General features: G+C 44.6%; 1 protein-coding gene across 1 annotated transcript in view; it reads left to right on the forward strand.

The window, feature by feature from the left end:
• Positions 1 to 23,793, forward strand: part of LOC147728838 (uncharacterized) — a 1,063,528-nt gene that overhangs the window by 788,907 nt on the left and 250,828 nt on the right. The gene's annotated exons all lie outside the window — the stretch shown is intronic.

A 23,793-nucleotide genomic window follows, 5' to 3' on the forward strand; every position in this document is an offset into this window, starting at 1 on the left:
ACAATTTTTAGGTTTCGCCTGTCGAAATCTTATGTCTTTACACTGTGTGGCTTTGTTCCCCCTCTCTGTTCCATTGGCTAGCTCCATAAATGAAGGCTAGTCATTGGAACAGACATCTGTCCGTAATTGCCGGAGCAGATTCGTGGGCGTTCCCGCACATTTTTCGCTTTTTGCCCACGTCATGTGGCGGTGGGCGGTGCTTTTTTTTTTTTGTCTCGGCATCCTTCGTCACACCAGCCTGTTTGCTCTCCCTGTGAGGACGCAGACCCGACCCGCTCCCTACTCCGAGCAGGGGTGGGCTGCGCGATTTCACTTTCATTGCAGGTAATCGGCATTTTCACTATTTTTTTATCCCGTTCCCGCCCCCCCCTCCCGCTGTCCGTGTGCCCGTTCCCCCCTGCTGTCCTTGTGCCCATTAACCTGCCCCCCTCCCGCTGTTCGTGAGCCCGTCCCCCCTCCCGCTGTCCGTGTGCCCGTCCCCCCTCCAGCTGTCCCTGAGCCCGTCCCTTTTCCCGCTGTCCGTGTCTAGTATAACCTGGTCTCTACTAATGCCCATTCTCTACTAATGCCCAGACTTTGTTAATTCCCAGTCTCTGCTAATGCCCGGTCTCTACTAATGGCCAGTCTCTACTAATGCCCAGGCTCTGCTAATGCCCGGTCTCTACTAATACCCAGTCTCTAGTAGGATTAAGTTCCTCTTTAGGTTAGATCTCTAGTTAGGCTCGGTCAAGTCTCTAGTAAATTCCAGTCTCAATTAACACTCAGTCTCTAGTAAGGCCAGGTGTCTTTCATATGCTTTTTTGCCCCTCTACTCTGGCGTGATTTCGAATGTCTTCTCTGCCCCCGGTGGATTCCCGCTGGGCTTTGCCTGCTGTTCAACACTGGTTATGTGTATCGCATGATAACGTGTGGTGTGGTGTGGCTGGCTCGCAGGGAGTGCCTGATTGCATCACCCTTCACAAACAGTGATCTGCAGATTACACTGTATGTGGGAGGAAGTAAATACCTGTGATAAAAATAGAGAGGCAGTGATTGAAGATAGCGAGCGCCGAGTGCGAGGATTACTGGATGAGTCCACGGTAACGGGGGTGGCTTGATTCCGCTTCTGCGCTCACATTTTGGAAAGCTTTTGTACTGTGTCACTTTAATGTACAGTACCATTGCAATCTAATGGGGTGAACGAGTGAACCTCATGACCATTTAGTACAATAAGCCCTGTCGGTAGACAGAACTTTTATGTTTATTGTACTACTTAAATAAAATAAGCGTAAGAGTCATGAATTAAAACTACCACCCCCATAATGCATTAGGCGCGATGAACTTGGGTCCACGATTGCATCTCAGACCCTCGGTGTCACGTGGCAAAGCTACACCCCTGTCCCTGCCCCCATAGGCCCTGCCTTCAGTTCCCAGGCTTGCCTAGTTCATTGGATTTTCAATGAGCTCATGCGCCCCACCCAGGTGTTGGTGCCAGGCTGCAAAGAATCTGATATGCCCCCGTGTTGGCATGCACCTACTTAACACACGCTGGCTCGAAGCATCACAAGATTTTCATGGAAAATGAAAGCAGGGCTCTGAGATGGGATGACTAGAGCTAGACGTCAGACTTTAATTACCTGGCGGGCTGATGCCGCTCTTTTTTTAAATAATTTTTTTTTATTTAATGCGATTTTCTATAGCGCGAACATTACCCGAATGTGTCAGAGCGCTTTACAAAAGAACCAGTTGCGATACATAAGGACTTAAGACCACACGAGTACAGTTGGGGCAATAAATGCAGCTTTCTAGCAGGAAATCGAGAGTCTGAAATATGTATTTTAAATGTGTTGCCCGTTCATGCACCGCACTCCTGTCGGCTCAATGGCGGACCGACCGAAAATGGTAAATTGCAGACTTTTTAAAAAGCCTGACACCCTTGAGAGGCCGGCAGAAATGGAACCGAGTCAGTCACTTTTTATGACAGACACATGGGTACATTTAGCAAATTTTCAGCAGGCCACTGTCGCCATAAGGTCGGAAGGGCTGGGGCAGAGTCAATCACTGGCTTTTCTGCCGAAAAGAGATTGCCTTTGTGAAGCTCTTGGGCAAATCCAAGTCAGGATAAGAGTTTAGAAGTATATTAAATTCATACTTGTTCTTTAATCACTAACAAGCATGGATCAGGACCATGATAACACAAACGTATTAGCTGGCTGGCTGCTTCTGTCTCACAGTAGCACATGTCAGCACTGCCACACCCCACCGCTCCAGAAGGCGTCACACATTGTCAATAACACCAGCCTTTCCGTCTCCCTAGGGTGCCCTCAGCAGCACGGATTACACTGGCTGGTTCAACAGCTCTCTGGAATAGACGCGCCAAAGAACCGAATCATAGAATCAGCCTGGAGACCGTTGCCAATGTCATCGACCTTGCACAATACAAAAACACCACCAACAAGCATTGACAAAGCACCACACTTATTTTTAAAAATGTATTTTTTGGCAATTTTAATCAAGAATCCTCTACATATGGGACAGGATACAGTACTAATCATTTTCATGCAGTGGATGAACGAACACAAGTCAATGTATTGACATGAATTAAAGTTTGGTAGCAGTTCACACTGCTCCTATGGAGGGTATAGTTGGGTATCAATTAAAAGGAAATAAGGAAAGGATAGGACCTTAATCACTTTGTCTTGTAAAGGAGTAGCCAATATATTCATCATAAACTAGAACAAAATGTCAATAACATCAAGAACTGCCTGGCTGGCGCTGCCCAAATCAGCTAATTGGAACTGTGGAGACATGAGTGGCAGGAGCATGTGTCAGGGGGATCAAGCACTCTTACCTGCGTTGAACACAAACCCTTACCTGTAAGGTGCTTGATCGATTTTGCAGAGACGCTATGGGCCAATCTCCAAGAACCCTACCTTACAACCTGTGGTCCTTTTTTATACACTAGGGTGATGGATAGCAGTCAGGGAGAGAGGCCGGATCTGACGCTATTGTGTTCTTGTAGTCGACCTGCGAAGCAACAAGAAACTGATTGTATCCTTTTAACCTTTTCTTTTACTCTCTCTACCTCCTTCTACTAGTTCTTATGTCTTGTCGTTAAACTCCTTCCTGCGATCTACTAGACTTGGCTTCGCGTCCTGGAAGTCGTCGTCTGATGGTGTCTTTTGAAGAGATGCTGTTCTCTAGTGTCGAAGGTGGTTGAACTGTCCGCCCCAGACTTTTTATGTTTCTAAAATAAACAACAACAAATCATTTGCACTTTCCTTTATATTGGGTTATCCCTGCAAGACTAAACTATTTTGTAAACTTACTCACTTTTCTTTATGCTCTTGTTGTCCAAATGACTTCTCTCTTGTGATTTAAGAGTTAAATTCTCACCCTCAAAACATTTCTTTTAAAACATTAGTTAAACATCTTTTTCTTAAAACAAGCGTTGCAATATTTCACAATAAATAAAGTCTCTGAAAGAATCTGAGTCCGAAATTCCCTCTTCACAAAAATCGTCCAAAAAATATTCATTAGCTAGCGTTGGGCGCCTTTTCTTAAATTAAGTACTTAGCTCTTTCTCTTTCATCCAGTAAACAGAAGCATGGAGATTTCCTGCAACCGGAGACTCAGGCCTGGATTCCGAATTCGAAGTCCCCCGATGAGATTCCTCTGACGTGATGCTTCTCCGAAGGCACAAGAAGACTAAGCATCTTCCAGAATCCCGGGTGTGGCTTTTATAGTCCTGCCACACCCCGGGACGTCCTGGAAGCTGTACACACCACACCCAGAGACGTTCTGATTGCCGTACGAGTAACATTGTTCTCACGCTGTGTTAAACAACACACAGCGTGAGGACTTTCCAAGCGGACGTGTGTCACCTTTTTAAACGCGTCTTTCTTTTACCGATCTTATTGCTCTTGCTGAAATCTGACTCGCAATGTCTTGCAATGCCCCGATTGAATGTCAAATCATTCCGAAAACAGTCGAGAACAGTAGACCTGATAATCCCTTTACTAAATACAATTAAGCACAAGCACAAACATATATTACTATTCAAACCATGTACTTGAAATAACTGGAGTGCAGGATGCACGGGACAGGGGTGGGTTTTTAGAAAGGTGATTTACTCCTTGCGAGGAATGGAAATCTGTGTTATGCCTACAGTAGGAGTTGCGACTTTGCTGTTTCATGACAGTACCCTCCCCGTAGAATCCCCCCTAATACTGTTGGAACTGGTTTTGGTTTCTCTGGATATCTGTTATGAAAGGTTTTTAGGATCTGAGGAGAATTTCCTAAATTCACAAGAGGTTCCCACGAGCGATCTTCAGGGCCGTAACCCTTCCAATCTACCAGATAGAACAATTTGCCTTTCACGCTTTTGGAATCAAGAACTTTTTTACCTCATACTCAGGTACACCGTCTATCTCTAGTGCTGGAGGATGACTCAAAATTCGGGTTTCTGGATTACATGGCTTAGGTAGAGAGGCATGGAATACGGGATGAATTCGATACGTAGTAGGTAGCTTTAATTTCATACTAACAGGATTAACGACTTTTTCTATAGAGAAAGGACCTATAAATCGTGGGCGAAAAGTTTTATGGCACTTCAATTTTAAGTTTTTAGTGGCTATCCAAACTTTGTCACCTACTGAATAGGTTGGCTGTTCAGAATGATGTTTGTCAGCAAATTTCTTTTGAGTTTCTTTTGCAAGAACTAAATGCTGTTGGGCTTTTGTTGAATAGAAACCAAATGATTTACATAATCTGTGACTGCTGGCGTAACTGTAAGCTTTTTACCAATACCTAACATATCTTTTGGATGAAAACCATGAACACAAAAAAAAGGAGACATACCAATTGAAGAGTGATCTGAATTGTTGTACGCAAATTCAGTAGCTCAAATAATTTCTGAGCATTGCTGATCATAGGTGGCTAGTAAACATAGCAAGAATTGTTCAATTGTTTCATTCGTACGTTCTGTTAACCCATCAGTTTGTGGATGATAACTAGATGACAAACGCACTTCCATATTTAGAGACTTTCCAAGGTTTTGCCAAAATTGTGACACAAACTGAGATCCCCTATCCGAGAGTACCACTGAAGGAATCCCATGCAATTTGACAATTTGTGTTACAAAGATGTGTGCCAAATCAAAAGCTGAAGGGAGTTTTTTCAGGGGAATAAAATGAGCGTATCTAGAAAAGTGGTCCACAACAGTGAGAATGGTGGTGAAACCAGATTTGGTACGAGGCATCTCTACAATGAAATCAAGAGACACAGTATGCCAAGGCTGAGGTGGAACTGGTAAAGGCAAAAGTAAACTGTGCGGTGACATATGAACTGCTTTGTTTTGACTACAAACAGTGCAAGTTTCTACATATTTCTGAATGTCTTTTAACAGATTCGGCCACCAAAACCGCCTTTTAATAAGTTGGTACATTTTCGTTACCCCAGGATGGATTGACACAATTGAATCATGATAAATTTGTAACACTTTTTCCTGTAATGATTCGTTGGGAACAAATACTTGATCATTCATACATAATATGTTTTCTTTCCATTGCAATAAGGGGTAAAGCTTATTCCATTCTTCTTTTGATTGCTTTTCTAGGGCCTTTTCAATGTCTGACAAAACTTCAGAGTCAATAAGTCCTATCTTAAAACGTTCTTCAGAAATAATTGGATGTAGTGTTTCTTTTTTTGCATTCAAATCATCACTTAAATCTATTCTTGACAATGCATCAGCCTTGTTATTATCTTTTCCAGGGCGATAAGTGATGATGAAATCATAATAATTAAAGAATAGAGTCCAACGCAATTGACGAGGAGTCAAAGCTTTAGTGGATCTAAGTGACTGTAAATTCCTATGATCAGTGTATATAGTTACAGGATGACGAGCCCCTAGCAAGTAGTGTCGCCATTCTTTGAACACAGCTTTTATGGCCAATAATTCTCTTTCGGCTATGGCATAATTTTGTTCAGTGGGAGATAATTTTCTAGAATAATATGCAATTGGATGTAATTGTCCAGTATTTTTACTTCTTTGGGACAAAATGCCCCTATTGCAAATTGGGAGGCATCAGCATCTACAATAAAAGGCTGAGAGGGATCAGGATACTTTAAAACCAGGGCTGTAACGAATTGGTTTTTTAAATCCTGAAAAGCTAATTCAGTTTCTGAGGTCCATTCGAATTTCATGTTTTTTCTTAACAATTTTGTGATGGGAGTTATTTTTTGCGAAAAGTTATTTATGAATTGTCTATAAAAATTTGCAAATCCCCAAAAACTCTGGATTTCTTTCACAGAAGAAGGACTGGGCCAATCTGTAATTGCTTGAACCTTTTTTGGATCCATTCCAATTCCAGCCGTACTAAGGATGTATCCCAAAAAGTCTACTGTGGTTACGTGGAATAAACTTTTTTCAAGTTTTACAAATAAAGAATTGTGTAAAAGCTGCTGAAGAATGGCTCGTACTTGCTTTACATGTTCAGATCTTTCTTTTGAGTAAATGAGAATATCATCAATGTAGACGATACAGCAAATATCCAAGAAATCTCTTAGCACTTCATTTATAAAAAACTGGAATGCGGCTGGAGCGTTGCAAAGTCCGAAAGGCATAACCTGATATTCATACAATCCAAATTTCGTACGGAATGCTGTCTTCCATTTATCTCCCTCTCGGACTCGCACCAGATGATATGCTCCACGCAAATCCAGTTTAGTATAAATGGTGGCATCTTTGATTTGGTCTAGTAATGTTGGGATTAAAGGTAAGGGGTATCGATTTTTTACAGTCACATTGTTAATTGCACGATAGTCTATGCACGCGCGCAATTCTCCTCCCTTTTTTGGAATAAAAAAGAGAGGAGAAGAGACCGGAGTCTTGAAGTGCCTAATAAAACCATTGGCTAAATATTCGTCAAGATAATTGCGTAAATGTTCGTTCTCTTTCTCAGTTAGGGCATAAATTCGGCTACAAGGCAAAGATGCCCCAGGAATTAAATCTATTTGGCAATCAAAATCTCTATGAGGTGGTAGGGTATTGGCCTTTTTCTTATCAAAAACATCAACCAAATCTTGATACTCATCAGGTACTCCAGCAACCACCAAAACACTTTTGGAATTCTTTGGGAAATCATAACCCTGTATTAACAACTCTGAACCTGGGAATTGTTGAAAACACTTGGCATGACAATAATCAGATTTAAATAATATGCTTCTATTTGTCCAATCAATATAAGGATTATGAAGCACTAACCAAGGAATGCCCAGAATCAAACCAAATTGAGGAGCATCAATTATGTCAAATGTTATTTTTTCTACATGTTTCTCAGCACAAGTCAGAATTAGACCTTAGGTGAGTCCTTTTCCGTCTACTGCTCTAACAATTTCAGGAGAGCCTTTTACTATCTTTTGTAAACCTAGTTTTTGGAATAACTGAGTGTCGATGAAATGACCTGTTGCCCCAGAATCAATCAAAGCATCTATGGACCAAGACCGATTTTTATCTTCTTGAGATTGGAGAAGAATACGCATACTGAGATGACAATGAGAGGCAGTTGGAGTTAAGGAGGCCAAGGTGATATGTGAACTCGATAGATTGACCTCATTATCTACTGAGTTTGTTAGTTTTCCGACTGCTGCATTGTTGCTATCTCTGAAGTTTTGATTTTCGGTCTTACAGGTCATGTGGGACAGTCTTTTATGAAATATCCAGCTTTTCCACAGTACATACACTGATTTAATTTCCTACGCTTGTCCCTCTCATCTTTAGAAAGAGGTCCTCTAACTGTCCCTATCTGCATAGGTTCCACTGGGTCTAACTTAGCTGAGGAAGATTCTGTTTTCGGGTTCCCCCTTTCTTTGAACATCATCATCCTCACATCTGATTTTCCTCTTTCTCCTTTTCTTTCTGAAATCCTATGGTTAAGTTTTACTACAAGGTCAATAAAGTCCTCACAATCTGTAGGTGGATCTAAAATTTGTGTTATCATATCTTTTAAATCTTCGCGCAAACCACGATAAAACAGTGACACGCGTTTTTCTTCTGGCAAATCTGCTTCAATGACCAATCTATTGAAGGTAGAAATATAATGCAAGAGATCAGAAGAACCCTGCTTCAGATTTAATAGTTTGTGATCTGCTGTTTGAACGAAAACATGTTTGGCAAATAATTTTTTTATGGCTCTTTTGAACCGCCTAAAATCATTTAAAATCGGATCATTTCTTTCTACATATGGTACAGGCCACAAGGCAGCATCACCTCCTAAATAGGACAAAATGAAAGCAACCTTGGAGGAATCATCAGGAAATGTTGTGGGCTTTGCCACAAAATGTAACTGACATTGATTCAAAAATATTGTGAACTTGTTGCAGTCCCCATAGAATCTCTCTGGGGGTGCTAAGGGTACCGCGACTGGAGTAACTACCTGAATTTGAGTATTAGCTGAAGTATTAGGTGTGGTATTCCCACTATACAAGGTTTGCATGGCTGGTTGAAAAACTGGTGGTTTTAAATAAGATTCTTTGTCTGAACTAAAGGTCCAAGTTGTAGGACTAGGGGATTGTCATCTACTCTGAATTGCAGTTAAATCCCTTCTTAAATCAGCATTTTCTGCTCTAATTTTTAGTAACACTGTAGCTATATCCTGCAAAGTGATCTGCGGAGATTCATCCATAGCGTCTGGGCAAAATCCTTTTTCGTGGGCTTAGTCTTCTGTCAGGGGGATCAAGCACTCTTACCTGCGTTGAACACAAACCCTTACCTGTAAGGTGCTTGATCGATTTTGCAGAGAAGCTATGGGCCAATCTCCCAGAACCTGTGGTCCTTTTTTATACACTAGGGTGATGGATAGCAGTCAGGGAGAGAAGCCGGATCTGACGCTATTGTGTTCTTGTAGTCGACCTGCGAAGCAACAAGAAACTCTTTAGATTGTATCCTTTTAACCTTTTCTTTTACTATCTCTACCTCCTTCTACTAGTTCTTATGTCTTGTCGTTAAACTCCTACCTGCGATCTACTAGACTTGGCTTTGCGTCCTGGAAGTCGTTGTCTGATGGTGTCTTTTGAAGAGCTGCTGTTCTCTAGTGTCGAAGGTGGTTGAACTGTCCGCCCCAGACTTTTTATGTTTCTAAAATAAACAACAACAAATCATTTGCACTTTCCTTTATATTGGGTTATCCCTGCAAGACTAAACTATTTTGTAAACTTACTCACTTTTCTTTATGCTCTTGTTGTCCAAACGACTTCTCTCTTGTGATTTAAGAGTTAAATTCTCACTCTCAAAACATTTCTTTTAAAACATTAGTTAAACATCTTTTTCTTAAAACAAGCGTTGCAATATTTCACAATAAGTAAAGTCTCTGAAAGAATCTGAGTCCGAAATTCCCTCTTTACAAAAATCGTCCAAAAATTATTCCTTAGCTAGCGTTGGGCGCCTTTTCTTAAATTAAGTACTTTGTTCTTTCTCTTTCGTCCAGTAAACAGAAGCATGGAGATTTCCTGCAACCGAAGACTCAGGCCTGGATTCCGAATCGAAGTCCCCCGATGAGATTCCTCTGATGTGATGCTTCTCCGAAGGCACAAGAAGACTAAGCATCTTCCAGAATCCCGGGTGTGGCTTTTATAGTCCTGCCACACCCCGGGACGTTCTGGAAGCTGTACGCGCCACACCCAGAGACGTTCTGAGCGCCGTACCAGTAAAGTTGTTCTCACGCTGTGTTAAACAACACACAGCGCGAGGACTTTCCAAGCGGACGCGTGTCACCTATTTAAACGCGTCTTTCTTTTACCGATCTTATTGCTCTTGCTGAAATCTGACTCGCAATGTCTTGCAATGCCCCGATTGAATGTCAAATCATTCCGAAAACAGTCGAAAACAGTAGACCTGATAATCTCTTTACCAAATACAATTAAGCACAAGCACAAACATATATTACTATTCAAACCATGTACTTGAAATAACTGGAGTGCAGGATGCACGGGACAGGGGTGGGTTTTTAGAAAGGTGATTTACTCCTTGCGAGGAATGGAAATCTGTGTTATGCCTACAGTAGGAGTTGCGACTTTGCTGTTTCATGACAGCATGTCACAGCATGGTGGTTGTAAACTAACGGATGCTCCAGGGGGAACAAGAGAGCGGGAAGAACCTCTACGTATTCCCGCCCAGGGGGACGCCGGGCCTTCTTTGGTGTCTGTAAACAGTGTGTGTGTGGGTCTGTGTGTGTGTGGATCTATGTGTGTGTGGGTCTGTGTGTGTGGGTCTAAGTGTGTGTGGGTCTGTGTGTGTGTGGCTCTGTGTGTGTGGCTCTGTGTGTGTGGCTCTCTGTGTGTGTGTGGGGCTCTGTTGGTGTGTGTGGGTCTGTGTGTGTGTGTGGGTCTGTGTGTTTTTGTGTGGCATTTGCCAGAGATTAAACTACTGGCATTGTAAATGACAATGCCATTTATTTATCTGTTTTCAAAACCAACACATAAATACAAATGTTGTCATTTACAATGCTAATAGCTCAAACTTTTCAAAAGGCGAAACCATTGCATTGTAAATGCTTGTTGTAAAGGCTTCCTCTGGCTCCCCAGTCCGGCCCTACTGGCAAATATAGTAGTTCTGGTGTTGGCAAGCTGTTGTAATGGTTGCCTTTTTATTTTTATCACGAGCGGATGCCACAAAAAAGAAGAAAAAAAACTAAACGTGGCTGCCCGAGCCTTGCTATACGTATTTTACATTTAAAAATCATTCACTGTTGTGGCTATTTAAATAGTGTTTTTTTTTTAAAGAGCAAGCCTTCAATTGTGCCATAGTTTTTATTACAATTTGTGAAGGAGACGGCATAAATCACCACTTAACCAAGTACTCAAATTGCAAGCATATACAATGTTACAATTTCATTGAATACCCACTGCTTTAAAAAAAGATATGAAAAAGAAATCTGTTTAACGTGTCACCGAAAGCGTAGGCAGTTTAAATAGCTGTTTTTTAAAGGTATTCTAAACAATCAATAGCACATTTAACACCAGCTTTACACCAGCATTGCGAACGAAGAGAACAGAACTATTCTTTTTATGTCAAAACTTTTTTTATTGAAATCATGCACCATGAGAAGAGACATTACATCATACAGACAATCTCCACAAACCCATCATAATCTAATGAAGATACAGATTCTCAATGTGTGGGAACCTCTAACACGAACATATTATCAATACCGAACCCTCCCTTCCAAATGAGTGATTTATAGATTTACATTTTTTTAACCCCTTCCCAATTGTCTCCCCTTCCACCTGTTCCCCTACCCCTAACAACTGTGGAGGTGAAGTGGTTGCGTCCACACTGGCTTTGATTGAATTGTGCGGCTCATGAAGTAAGTTGTAGGTCCTAGAAGATGGTAAGCGTTGTGTTAAGCTGGGTAGCTTAAATCTGCTTGGGGAACCTGAAGGTGGGCCCTGTCATGAGTTAGAATTAGAACAGGTGCATAGCTCTCATCGTGAGTGGGCACACTGCCAGAGGGAGACCCTGTGTGAGATAGGACACCAGCAGGCCCCATTTGCATTCAAAGTTTCTCTAAAGTTGTCTGTGAGCCTCTCCATAGTGAGTATTTTCCATAGGCGGGAGTTACACTGTGCCAGCACCGGAGCCGTTTTATTCTTCCAAGCAGCTGCGATTGCTGTTTTAGCAGCCCCCAGGCACGACCACATGATAGACCTGTCAGCCTTCGCTTGATATTCCAGCTCTGGTTCTCTGAGGCCCCAAATCACCACCTCTGAGGTAGTCGGGTGGGGTACCCAAATATGTCCTTCATCTGTGCCAGGAACCCCTCCCAAAATGTTTTGATAGTAGGGTAGTCCGACCTGAACTGACTGAAGTCTCTGAGCAAACCACCTCCCCTCCAATATAAATCTGGGGTCTATGGAAATATCTTTTTGAGTTTGGTGGGATAAAGATAGCAATCGAAGAGAGTCTTATAGTGGGCTTCTCGTAAATCTAATGAGTGATTGTTCTTGGCAATGTCCGACCATAAGTGTTTCCATTCCCCTCCAGAAATTCCCCTCCCTGCTATATTTTCCCAGAAGTTGGTATAGCGAGGTCTCTGGTATGCAGTGTCGATAGCAGGAGGCCATACAGGAAGGAGGTCACCTTTTCATGGAACACACCCTCTGTACGAAGGTCTCTATCAGTGTTAGGTCTCGTGTGGCAGCCTCCCTGACCTGTGAGTGAAGGGCCCAGTGGTGAAGCTGAAGATAATGGAAGTGTTTGCTGGAAGCTAGGTGGAAGTCTCTTTGGCAGTGTTCGAATGTGAGTATGTCGTAATTATGAAAGATCCGAAAGCATCAGACAACCCCCCCTCCCTCCAGGCATCAAAGAGACCCTCCCGCGTTGCTGGGGGGAACCCTAGTTTAAAATGAATCGGGTGTAAGGAGAAGGAAACGTTGTCCAGCCTAGCCCTTTAGCAACATAGTACCATACCTTGAGAGTGGTTCGTGTAGGCTTAGAAAAACATTCAGAGGCCTATCCTTGTGCTTCCAGATCATGTCCCAAATCGTACTCCCTACTATTGTCCAATTCATGTGCAACCAATGTTTGTCCGATTCCTTCTTGGACTATTCTGCAACTACCCTCAATTACTCTGCTTTATAATAAAGGCTAAAGTCCAGGAGGGACACCACACCTTCGTCCTTTGCGCACCTTAATGTATGGAAGGACAGACGTGCACTACCATTTCCCAGATATATTAAGTGGCTTTGTGGGGTGACAAATGGTGGCCTTCGGAGTTGGGTGTGACTCCCCTCCCAGCGGCAGAGATAAAAAACCTGGGGGTATGGCTTGATCCTTCTCTGAGTTTCATCTGTCATACCAAGAAGGTGGCGGCTTCTTGCTATGGCATCATCAGAGGACTTCGACCCATTCTCAAATTCTTTGATGCACCCACAAGACAGCTGGTGGTCCAAGCATCAGTGCTGTCCAGGCTGGACTATGCCAGCTCCCTACTGGCGGGGGTTAACCAGTCAGAATTTCTGCGGCTCCAGCGGGTTCAAAACGCTGCGGCCCGACTGGTGACAGGTCTGCCTAGGCGGTGCTCGGTGTCCAATGCCCTGCGCTCTCTCCACTGGCTCCCTGTGCAGCGGAGGATTAGATTCAAGGTTCTCTGCCTTGCATTTAAAATCCTCAAGGGTACTTCCCCACAAATCTTGGAGAAACTGCTGATCCCCTATGTCCCCTCTCGCACTCTTAGATCGCTAGGCCAGAACTCAGCAGTGATCCCGCGTTTTAAGTTGAGCAGAATTGGTGGCCGCTCCTTTCGAGTCCTGGCAGCGAGCTGGTGGAATTCTCTTCTTCCACAAATCCGGGCCATCGATGAGCTCCCTCAGTTTAGACGGGCTATCAAGACCTTTTTATTTGTTTAGCTCATCTGTTGTGTCTCTTCTCCGTTATGCCCGCTTTTAATGCTGTGTTGTGTTTACCTTCTCAAAGCGCCAGGACGCCCCTTTGCTGGGGCAGCTGTGCGCGGTACAAATAAAAATAACATAACATAACAAGTGATGAGTTAGCGTAGTCTAGTGAGGAAATCCCTCTCTCAGTCAATTGGAAGGGCCTAGAACGGATATAGGAGTTTGGGTAGTACTGTCATTTTTATAGCGTGGATGCGCCCTAGCCAAGATATATATAGTGGTTTCCAGCCTTTGAGGTCCTGTTGTAAATGTATTAGGATGGAGGGATAATTCACCTTGAATAGGCCTTCCAGTTGAGGATTGAACTGAATCCCCAGATACTTGAGAGTGTGCTTGGTCCAGAGGAATGGTGTCTCCCCTCATTAAAGGTTCATCTCCCTTTCTGGCACCGTGAGGTTTAGGATGAATGATTTGGTTAGGTTTACTCGGAAACCTGCAACACTTTCAAACTGTGTCAGTTCTACCTGAAGGGCCTACAGCGAGGATTGGGGAGAGATAAGTGTCATCAGCACATCATCTGGGAACAGTGACAGTGGAGAAGAGTTGGCTCACTGGTTAGAGGAGGCAGACCCTGATGCAGAGGTCAGACCCGGGACCAGGGTTCAATTCCCGACGCGGCAGGGTCTTGAGCTCAAAATGTCCACGGACTCGATAATTCTCGCCTCAGAGCCTACTCGAATCATGGGTTCACACTCTGCAACTCTGGGCAATAGCTTGCTTAATCTCCACTATGGCCCCAATGTGATGGGATGCCTGGTCTTCACCTTGGGGATGCCCAGTAGGGGTTATCTCGCAGGGAAAACCAGGACGGGTTCCCAAAGCAAGTGGTTTGAGACCTGTCGGTGATTTGGCGCTATATAAATCGAAATTAACATAACATAACATAACATATTACTCACCTCCAAATCTTATCCCCTGGATCCCTGGGTTGCTCGGATTCTTGCTGCCAAAGGTCCCATGCTTAGGGCAAACAGCAAGGGTGACAGTGGGCTTCCCTGCCTCATCCCCATGCCTAGCGTGAATGGAAGGAAGTTCATCCCATTCACCTGAACTCTTGAACGCCGTTGTGTGTAGTTAGCCTAAATCATATTACCCCTTTGATGCTCATGACGAGCTCAGCTCGTAATGAGGCACGGTTGAGCTGTGCTCATGACGAGCTGAGCTCGTCATGAACAATGGAATAACTCGGGACCCAGCACAGGAGGGGAAAACCATAAGCAGCGATGGTGTTAACAAATGGTCTCCCAAATCGAAAGCCTTTTCCAAGTCCAATCCCACCAGCACCACCAGAATCTTATGTTTGGAGACTTTTCTATCAGATATAGCATCCTGCGGATGTTGTTGTGGGTTTGCCTCCCCTTTATAAAGCCCGAATGATTAGGGTTGATTTGGATCTAGCATCAGGGTCTCTAGTCTGGCTGCCAATATTGCAGAGTACAATTTGGCATCCAAGTTTAACAGCACAATTGGCCGGTAGGAGGCACAGTTCTTTGGGTTCTTCCCTACCTTCAGAATCACGGTTATCACAGCTTCAGCCATTGTAGCTGTCACCTTTGGCCCCTCAGCTATCCCAGTAAAATGCAAGGTTGGATGAGGAGTGATCTCTGACGCATAGGTTCTATAAAAGTGTGCCGTCAGCCCATCTGGCCCTGGAGACTTATGAGGTATTAACACCACTATTGCTCTACCTACCTCTTTGTCAGTGATGGGAGCTTTTAGCTGATCGCTCTAGGCAGGTGAGACCTGGGGCAGGGTGATCGATTCCAGGTACTTTTTTTGTGCAGCAGGGTCTGTGGGTTTGGCTTGGTATAGCTGTTTATAGAAGGACTCAAATATGTCAGCCTTACCCTTGTCTGAATGTTGTATTTTTCCCTCTCCATCGTATATCCCTCCTATGTATTCCTTCTCCCTTTTTTCTCTGAACTGTCTTGCCAGTTGGGATCCAACTTTATTCCCCTGGGCATATGAAATCTGGCGCAACTGCAAAAGTGTGTCTTCTGCCTTATTGGTATATATTGCAATGATTTCCCCTTTAGGGCACTTAGTTTATGCTGAATGGCCGGGATGGGAGTCTTTTTATGTTTCCTTTTCATTTCCCCCAATTCCACTTCTAGCGCTGCACGCTCCTTTGCATGTTCAATGCAGCATTTAGTTAAATGCATCTGCCCCTCAGTACCACCTTGAAGGCGTCCCAATTGTTTGAGGGCGTAGCAGCGTGCGGCTAGTTCAATTGACAGACTTCTTTGATTGCCATCAGCAATTCGTCTTGGAGCACTTTATCTCGAGTTAGGGAGACAGGAAAGAACCATCTCAGCAGGCCTGGCACCGCATATCCCAAGTTCTGGCATATTGAGATGAGGCTGTGATCCAAGATAGTGATTTTAAGGATCTTTGCAGCTTGTAAGGACCTCAGTAGGTCTTGGCTAATGAATATATAGTGTAAGCGTGAGTATGTTTGATGTACATGTGAGAAGATAGTGTAATCTCTAGTAGTAGGATATAGAGATCTCCAGGCGTCACTGAGGCCCAAAGTCTGAAAGGCCTTTGGGAAAGCTTTCTGTGGAGGATCTGTGGGGGTGTGTACTATCTGTTTCTGCATGCCAGGTGAGATTAAAGTCCCCCATGAGAACTATCAGACCTTCCGCAAATCCGCCCATCATGTTTAGCAGGGAGGTCAAAAAGGTCGGTTGTCCTGTGTTAGGGACATATGCAGAAATAAACATGCAGTCTTCCTCTCAGTTTCCCCTTTACCATTATCACTCTGCCCTCCCTAGCCAACTATATGCCTTCTGGTTGAAATTTTGTGGTGTTGTGGAACAGTAGCGCCACCCCTTTATGTTTTGTTCCAGCAGAGATCTATATATTAGGGAATACCTTTTGTGCCGGACCCTGAGCTCCTACGACCGCTTTAAGTATGTTTCTTGGAGGGCCACTAAATCGAATTGGTGGTCCACCAAATACTTCCAGATCCTGTGGCGTTTCAGAGGCGAGTTCAGGCCTTTCACATTCCACAAAGCTTTTCTAATCACCCCGTCTCTTGTACTTTCTCCCCCTTTAGGACCAGTCTCCTTGGTTTGAACCCCCCCTATCTTCTGATCTTGTTTTCCAAGTATTCCCCTGTCGGTCCCTCAGCCTTCTACCCCCCCCCATTGCAGCCCGGTTGTGTGGATTGTCTGCTTCCCCTGTTTGTCTACCACCTTCCCCTAAGTGTTAACCCCTAACTCGAACATTTGAAACAGATAACAAAACTTAAACTATGCTGTGGGGCCTGAGAGCCCCCAACAATAAAGTTGCTCAGAGTTAGGGGCATGTTGGCAGATGCCTTGGTGAAGGCCCACCATCCTGGCTGTCTCTTGTGCTTGTAGGATGTAGCATGTCTTTACATTGCCTTGATTGGATCCGTGACTGATTGCAGTAAATTAAAACTTTGGGGCTGGATTCATTCTTTGCTGGCAGAGTCACTTATTTTTTCCGATTTTCATCTTGAGCGGCAAAGTCCGAACACCTTTGTGGTCTCCTTCACCTCATCCTGACTATTGTTGAAGCGTAACATTTTTGACTGTCGGGGGGCGTGGGTAAGCAGCGTAGTGCGATGGCAGCAGGCTAAGGTCGCTCCATTCAATCCTGCTCCCACCCGTAGATTCGTTAAAGGAATAAGGGGGACCCCCTGTGAAACACTTACTTTCTGGGTCAGAGAGAAGAGGGGGAAAAAACACAGACCTATAGAAACTCTCCCTCACTACCCATTTATTATAAGGATCTATGTAAAAGATTCCATCTAGGGCACTTCAAATCACGAAAAAAAACAATTATTTCTTTTTACTTTCTTATTTAATTGTATTTATTCATCTTTATATAGTCCTTTATGATTCTTTTAGGCTCTTTTTCTCTTTTTTTCTCTTTTTTAAAACACTGTTTTCTCACAAAAAACAATTGTTTATAAAAATCAAATAAAAAAACAACCTAAACATACACACTTACATACACACTATTCACACAACACACTCCATCTGTTCGAGTTTACACGTTTCAGTTGTTGCTCTATAGATCACAATAGGTTCACTACATTCCGTATGATTCAATAATAGACTTGGTCAACGTGTTTCGGTGGGATAAGCGATATTGACAACCACCTTCTTCAGGACCCGTCAGAGAATTGCATAGGGATCTCTAACCCAGGAGTATCTACAAGAGAAATATATATATATGAAAAAAGATTTTAGGAAAAGTGCCCTATACTTATACATTAAAAGTAACATCAGTTTGGACCCGAGTGACACATACATTCTGTGCTAGACATATCCACAGTCCCGTTTATACCAGACCAGTGGGGGGTTTATATCACTTACATTCATACATTTCCTATTTGTGTGCATCTTTATTCTTGGTATCTTATACGTTGGCCTTATTTACTTCAGGTTTGCTGTTGCTGGTTGTAGGCCGCGCCCCACTAACGGAAGCACAGTTGTGTCGGCAGGCAGGCGTGGCAGGACAGCGGTGAGTGTGCGAGTGTGCGAGCTGCTCGGGAGCCGGGAGCCAGGAGCCGAGAAACGGAGGACAGAGAGCTGGGGGCCCGCGGGGGGTTGCGAAACCCAAGGCCGCGAGGTCTGCCCCATTAACGGTTATCGAATCTGCTGAGGTCGGAGGAGGTGAGGAGGCGGTGACGGAGCTGGCTGTGACCGGTAAGTCGGCCGATGGCCGTTAAGCAATCGTGCTTGAGCCTGAGCCTGTGCTGGGGGTGTGGGCTGTGGGTTGAGAGGCGTTGCCCGCGGCTTCCTTTCTTGTTGTTGCGGGACGCTCCCGCCCTAACCTCCCCTCATAGCCCCATGCAACGAGGCCTGCTACCGCAAGTCTCCTGACCCCTCCTGGCCTCACCAGTTACCTCCAGTGTTGCGCCAGTGCTGCTCGTTTGCTCAGTCCGGCCCGCACCGGCTCGCTCGCCGCGTTCTCCCTGCGGTCTTTGCTCACCAGCCCAGCTGTCTGCCCGTCACCTCCAGCTCTGGGGCTGCCTCCTTACCTTGTGCCCTGCTCAAGCCTGGTCCAGCGGTGGCCAGCTCCGCTGCCCCCTCTGCCCATCTTGTGAGTCATCCTGGTCGTGCTATCTAATTGTGCGGTCGTTGGCTGGCCCCCGGATAGGGCATGAGATGAGCGGCGTGTGAGGGCCGCTGCGGGTCAGTGCTCTGGGTGGGTGGGGTATAGCTGAGCGGGGGGGGTGCCTTTAGACCTAGCACCAGCATTGGCATCCACAGTGGCGCGGGTGGGTAAAAGCCACAACACGCCACTGAACTCTTCCATCTCTCTAAGGGGAAGCGAGTTTACCAACTACATTGCTACCTTGCTAATCAGTCTGCTAACCAGTCTGCCAGCCAGCCAGCCAGCCAGCCTGCCAATCAGCCAGCCAGTTTGCCAGCCAACCAACCACCCAGTCATTGATCATCAAACAGCCCTGTTCTTCACTGGGGATAGGATAATTTAAAACTCTATCCCCCCGGCAGTGCCCCGTATTCGGAATTCGCGCAGTACCAGCCCCCCTTCTACCCTGGAACCATGAGATCAGGAAAAGTGAGGAAGGTTGCAGCGGCCTCCAAACAGAGGAGATCTAAACAGCCTGCCCTGGTAGAGGAGCCCCACCTGGACAGTCAAAAACCGCCTAGAACGCCGCAAGAAATAGCAAAAGCGGCAAAACCACCATCGACCGATGGAATTGACCTACATAAAGACAGTATCACGGACAGGTCAAAAGTTTTAAAATCCTAGAGTTTGCTGAATTATTTTAAAAAAGATCCAACAACAAGCAACTTGTCTCTTCAGCGGCAGTCCCAACTTTCGGAGGGAAGGAGGCTTGGAGCCTCGGCCGAACCAGCTGAACTAAGTGCGTTCTCCCAGCACTCGCCTTCTTCCCAACCTTGGTCTTTTGAAATCAAAAAGTTGGCCCAACCCTCAGGAGCCTATATCTTTGGATCATCATCCAGTGTTCAGCCCAGGGGCCATGGGGAGATGCAACTCTTAATCAAAATCTTAATATAAATCATCAAGTTCAGCCGCCACTGCGTTCAGTTGCCTATGCCTTCCGCGGTGGACATAGAAGTATTAGGCCATTTGGAACCCCAGTCGGTGGGCCCACAGCCGATTTTAAGCCCCCGCCTCGAATCTACACAGCCATTGGAACTCCAACAATCACCTACCAACCAAAATTTGGTGTCGCCGATGGCTCCCTCAAAGACTTTTCCTTGTCAATTAACCTATGCGCAAATCCATGGCCAAAGTACTAATGTTTGCACTAATAATATTCAATTGCAGGACTCACCTCAAAACATAACAATTCCAATGGAGCAGACAGCTGCACAATTCTCTGAACATATTTCACTTTCTTCACCAGGAGCCATTATGTTATCACCACAAAATCAGTCAAAAACGCCCGACCCAATTGAGCAGCTTTTAGCGGATTTAGCAATCTTTTTTAAAAACACCAAAAACTCTCCCAATTCAACACCTAATTCAGTGCTTAATAAGAAACCTCACAAAGAAGAGTATGTAGCAAGCCGTGTCTGGCCACAACTCTTCAGACTTTTGAACACACAGTCACTGCTCTAAATTACCACTCGGAAAAACTGGAGGTCCAGGTTGACCTTTTAAACACTTTAGCACTTTTTACGTCTGGGATCGACAACAAACTCGATAAATTAAATAACTTAATACCAGGGGCGCAAGCATCCACAAAGCTTGAACAATCAGTTTGTTGTTGCCTCCCAATCATCGACTCTCTTTCCTCGCTCCCAGAGCTCCTATCCAGCATCATAAAGGAAGTTAAGTGCATAAAGGGAGGCAATCCACCTACAAATTCCAGCTTGCAACATCAAAACCAGTCCGCCCCGCTCCAACACCCCACCAACGCTTGGCCTACCACAAATGAAGAAACTGAGTTATCTGACGGAACAGCTACATGCACAATTCAACACAATCGGCAGGTGAATAGCGGGCAGTCATAAATCCTGCCAACAAGTGCCGTTCATACCAAACCGACGATCGAAAAAGGCGGGGCATCGTGTGGGCACTCAATGAACCCGGACCATTTAGTCATAGGGCTGAAGGGCAGTCCAGGGTCTCTGAATGGGTCCACATGGGAAGAACTATCAGTCCCCCCTCCACCGTGCAGCAAGTGAGAGCTCAAACGCCTAAGAAAAAATAGAAACAAAACTAGGGCTGCCACCCACATGGTCCATCTGCAGTTTTTCCCCATTTTTGAGAAAACGGCAAACAACAGGACCTTAAGTGAGTCGGGCGCCTCGCAACCCCTGACGAATCGTCAAGAAGAAATAACAGGGCCCGCCATCCAACAATGTGTGACGAGTGCCCATGTCTCAAGCAATCCAACTATGGAAATAGTAACAGACGAGTCCAGCACAGCTAGAGAAATCTTAAGGTTGTAAACCAACTAAGCCAACTAGGCCGACGACGAAACAAGAAAAAACTAATCTAGCGCCGGCCCCAACCCTCTCTGGAGTGGACAATGTTACATCAAGAATGATTTATAAAAAAACAATTTACAACAATCATGTGAAGCAGCCGAGCCTCGCACAACAATCATGGAAGACCCCCTATCGGCAGATCGACCAGAAGCATGAAACAGATGTAGGGCAGCTGCCCAATGATATAAACACGTCTGAGCTCGCGTCTAAAAACGATACGCTACATCATCAGCTCCTACTGGTCCCGGAATACAAATCAAAGGGCAGCCAAGATATTCTTAATAGATCAAACATATTAAAATTAGTGGTAGGCATCCCGGGGCTTGAAGGGTTGGCCTCGGAGGACATTGAATCCATAGAGTTCCTCCCCCCCAGAGGCACTCAACCGTCTGAGGCAACCTTGGTGTCATTCAAGCTGGCCTGTTCTTAATGTGCTCCTGGAACATCAGCGGGCTTCACCAAAAACTCGAGAACCAAGAAACCTCATCCTTCCTATGTGAGCACACAGCAATAGCCCTGCAGGAAACCTGGGCAACTGACGGCCACCCTATTATTGGGTTTATTGAATTCTGGAACCCAGCTCTTAGGGACAGCCCCCACGGTCATGCAAAAGGTGGCCTGTCAACCTACATATCCACCAATCTAAAAGGTACAATCAAACAACTACCCATTAAAGAAGACTGGATACTAGGGGTAAAAATCAATCGGTGGCGAACTCTGCGTTCCCTATTTCTTTTAAATGTGTACATTAATCCAAACTCTCGTACCAAAAAAGTACATCTGGCCCGCCTAATAGAAATCATGAGCAACATAGCGGCTGAGCACCCAAACTCAGATTGCATCGCCACGGGGGACTTCAACATCAACCTATTTCAGGGAAAAACAGCGTAAACCGATGAGCACCTTCTCTTCAACATCACAGAGGCCGTAACTCAAACCAGACCACTTAACCAAGCCCACAGCCAACTGGGAGAACTCTGCGTGTCGAGACTCTACAGTGCGGGCTTCCTGGTAATGAATGGCAGGTCCGCAGGCGACACTCCGCCAAATTGGTCTTGGTGAAATGGCAGCAAATATTCCCATCTGGACTACACCATCTGCAATGCTGACCTGCTTTACTACCTAGATTCCTTTAGCATCCTCCCACGTACTGAAAGCGACCACAGGCCCAGAGGTTATTTCTCTCAACACAAGGCCAGGGACTCATAAACCAGCACCCCCAACCTGTCAGGGAATATATACCGAAAATCTAAAGCGACTGAAGTGGAGCGATGATACCAGCCCCAAAATTCTACAAGCGAGCATGGATTTCATAAAAGGTGGTAACAACCTTGATGCCTCACCGATTGTTACATGGACGATGCTCTGCTCCCATCTGACCAGCAGTTTTCCATCTAAAACGCAGGGTCATAGCCAAACTCAGTCTCGTAAGTTTGTAGCATCTTTAAAAACAAAATCGCTTAAAAAGGCAAGAAACAATGCGCTAAACATGGGTAAAGTGATGCAAGGAGCTAGTAAATCTACATCTCACTTTTCAATAAAAAATCTCAAATCCAGACTCTGCGACACAGTTTTAATGTTGTTTTCTCTCTCTTTCTCTCTCTCACTCTCTGTGACATCATTTCTCTTTCTCTCTTAAACTTAGACACTGCTGTCTGCTTGGACGTGTAGAAGAATTGTTGAAATCAAGTTGTCAATCCAACTGCCTGAAGTGTTTGGCTGCAAGGTTTATACAACGGTAAGCACAGAGGCCTAGATCAACAAATCCTTCATAGGAATGCATTAGAAATAATTTGGCATAACGGGTGTTAATAACGCAGTAGGCATTTCCATATAGACACCACTTGAATGCAGCACTATAACTAGTAAAATGTACCAGGTACACTGCACTCGTAAAACTGTAGTGTTAGCTTTATTTGTGAAACGAGAAAGGGCCATATTATCAAGCCTTGGCGACAAAATTATCGCCACTTTATCGGCAGCAGACTGCAGCTAAAGTGGCTATAATAGGTTTGATAATATGCTCTATTCAATTCCAATCGAAGCTCATGTTAGTTGTGAAGGACATCTAACATGAGCTTCGATTGGAATTCCATGGAGCATATTATCAAACCCATTATCGCCACTTTAGCGACACATTCCTGCCGATAAAGTGGCGATAATTTTGTCGCCCAGGCTTGATATCATGACCCAGAGTGCATAGTGTACAGCACCTTCTCTATAAAATCTATAATTACCTCCAAGCAATGACAACAGATAGGTTACAACAGTCAGACTAACAGATCCCCAACCTTATTGCGCCACTTTTGAGTCACATTAAACGTGGGTAAAGTGATGCAAGGAGCTAGTAAATCTACATCTCACTTTTCAAGAAAAAATCTCAACTCCAGACTCTGCGACACAGTTTAATGTTGTTTTCTCTCTATTTCTCTCTCTCACTCTCTGTGACATCATTTCTCTTTCTCTCTTAAACTTAGACACTGCTGTCTTGAACGTGTAGACGTGTAGAAGAATTGTTCAGAATAAGTTGTGACACCAACTGCCTGAAATGTTTACCCGCAAAGTTTATACAACGGTAGGCACAAAGGCCTAGATGTACAAAGCCTTCATAGGAATGCATTAGAAATAGTTCGCCATAACGGGCGTAAGTAACGCAGTAGGCACTTCCATATAGACACCACTTGAACGTGCCACTATAACAGAACTGGAATGTACGAGTCACACTGCACACGTAAATCCGTAGAGTTACCAAAACTTGTAGGGACTTAGTAACCAAGAACCTAGTCATCAAATTGGACTCTGAAAGCGGGGCTTTAATATTAGTACTAATATATCGCCCACCCCAATATATGGCCAACTTTCCGGCACTCTTAACTGAACAGCTGGCCTCACATGT

Source organism: Lissotriton vulgaris, chromosome 3_1 (assembly GCF_964263255.1).
Source record: "Lissotriton vulgaris chromosome 3_1, aLisVul1.2, whole genome shotgun sequence".
Classification (NCBI taxonomy): domain Eukaryota; kingdom Metazoa; phylum Chordata; class Amphibia; order Caudata; family Salamandridae; genus Lissotriton; species Lissotriton vulgaris.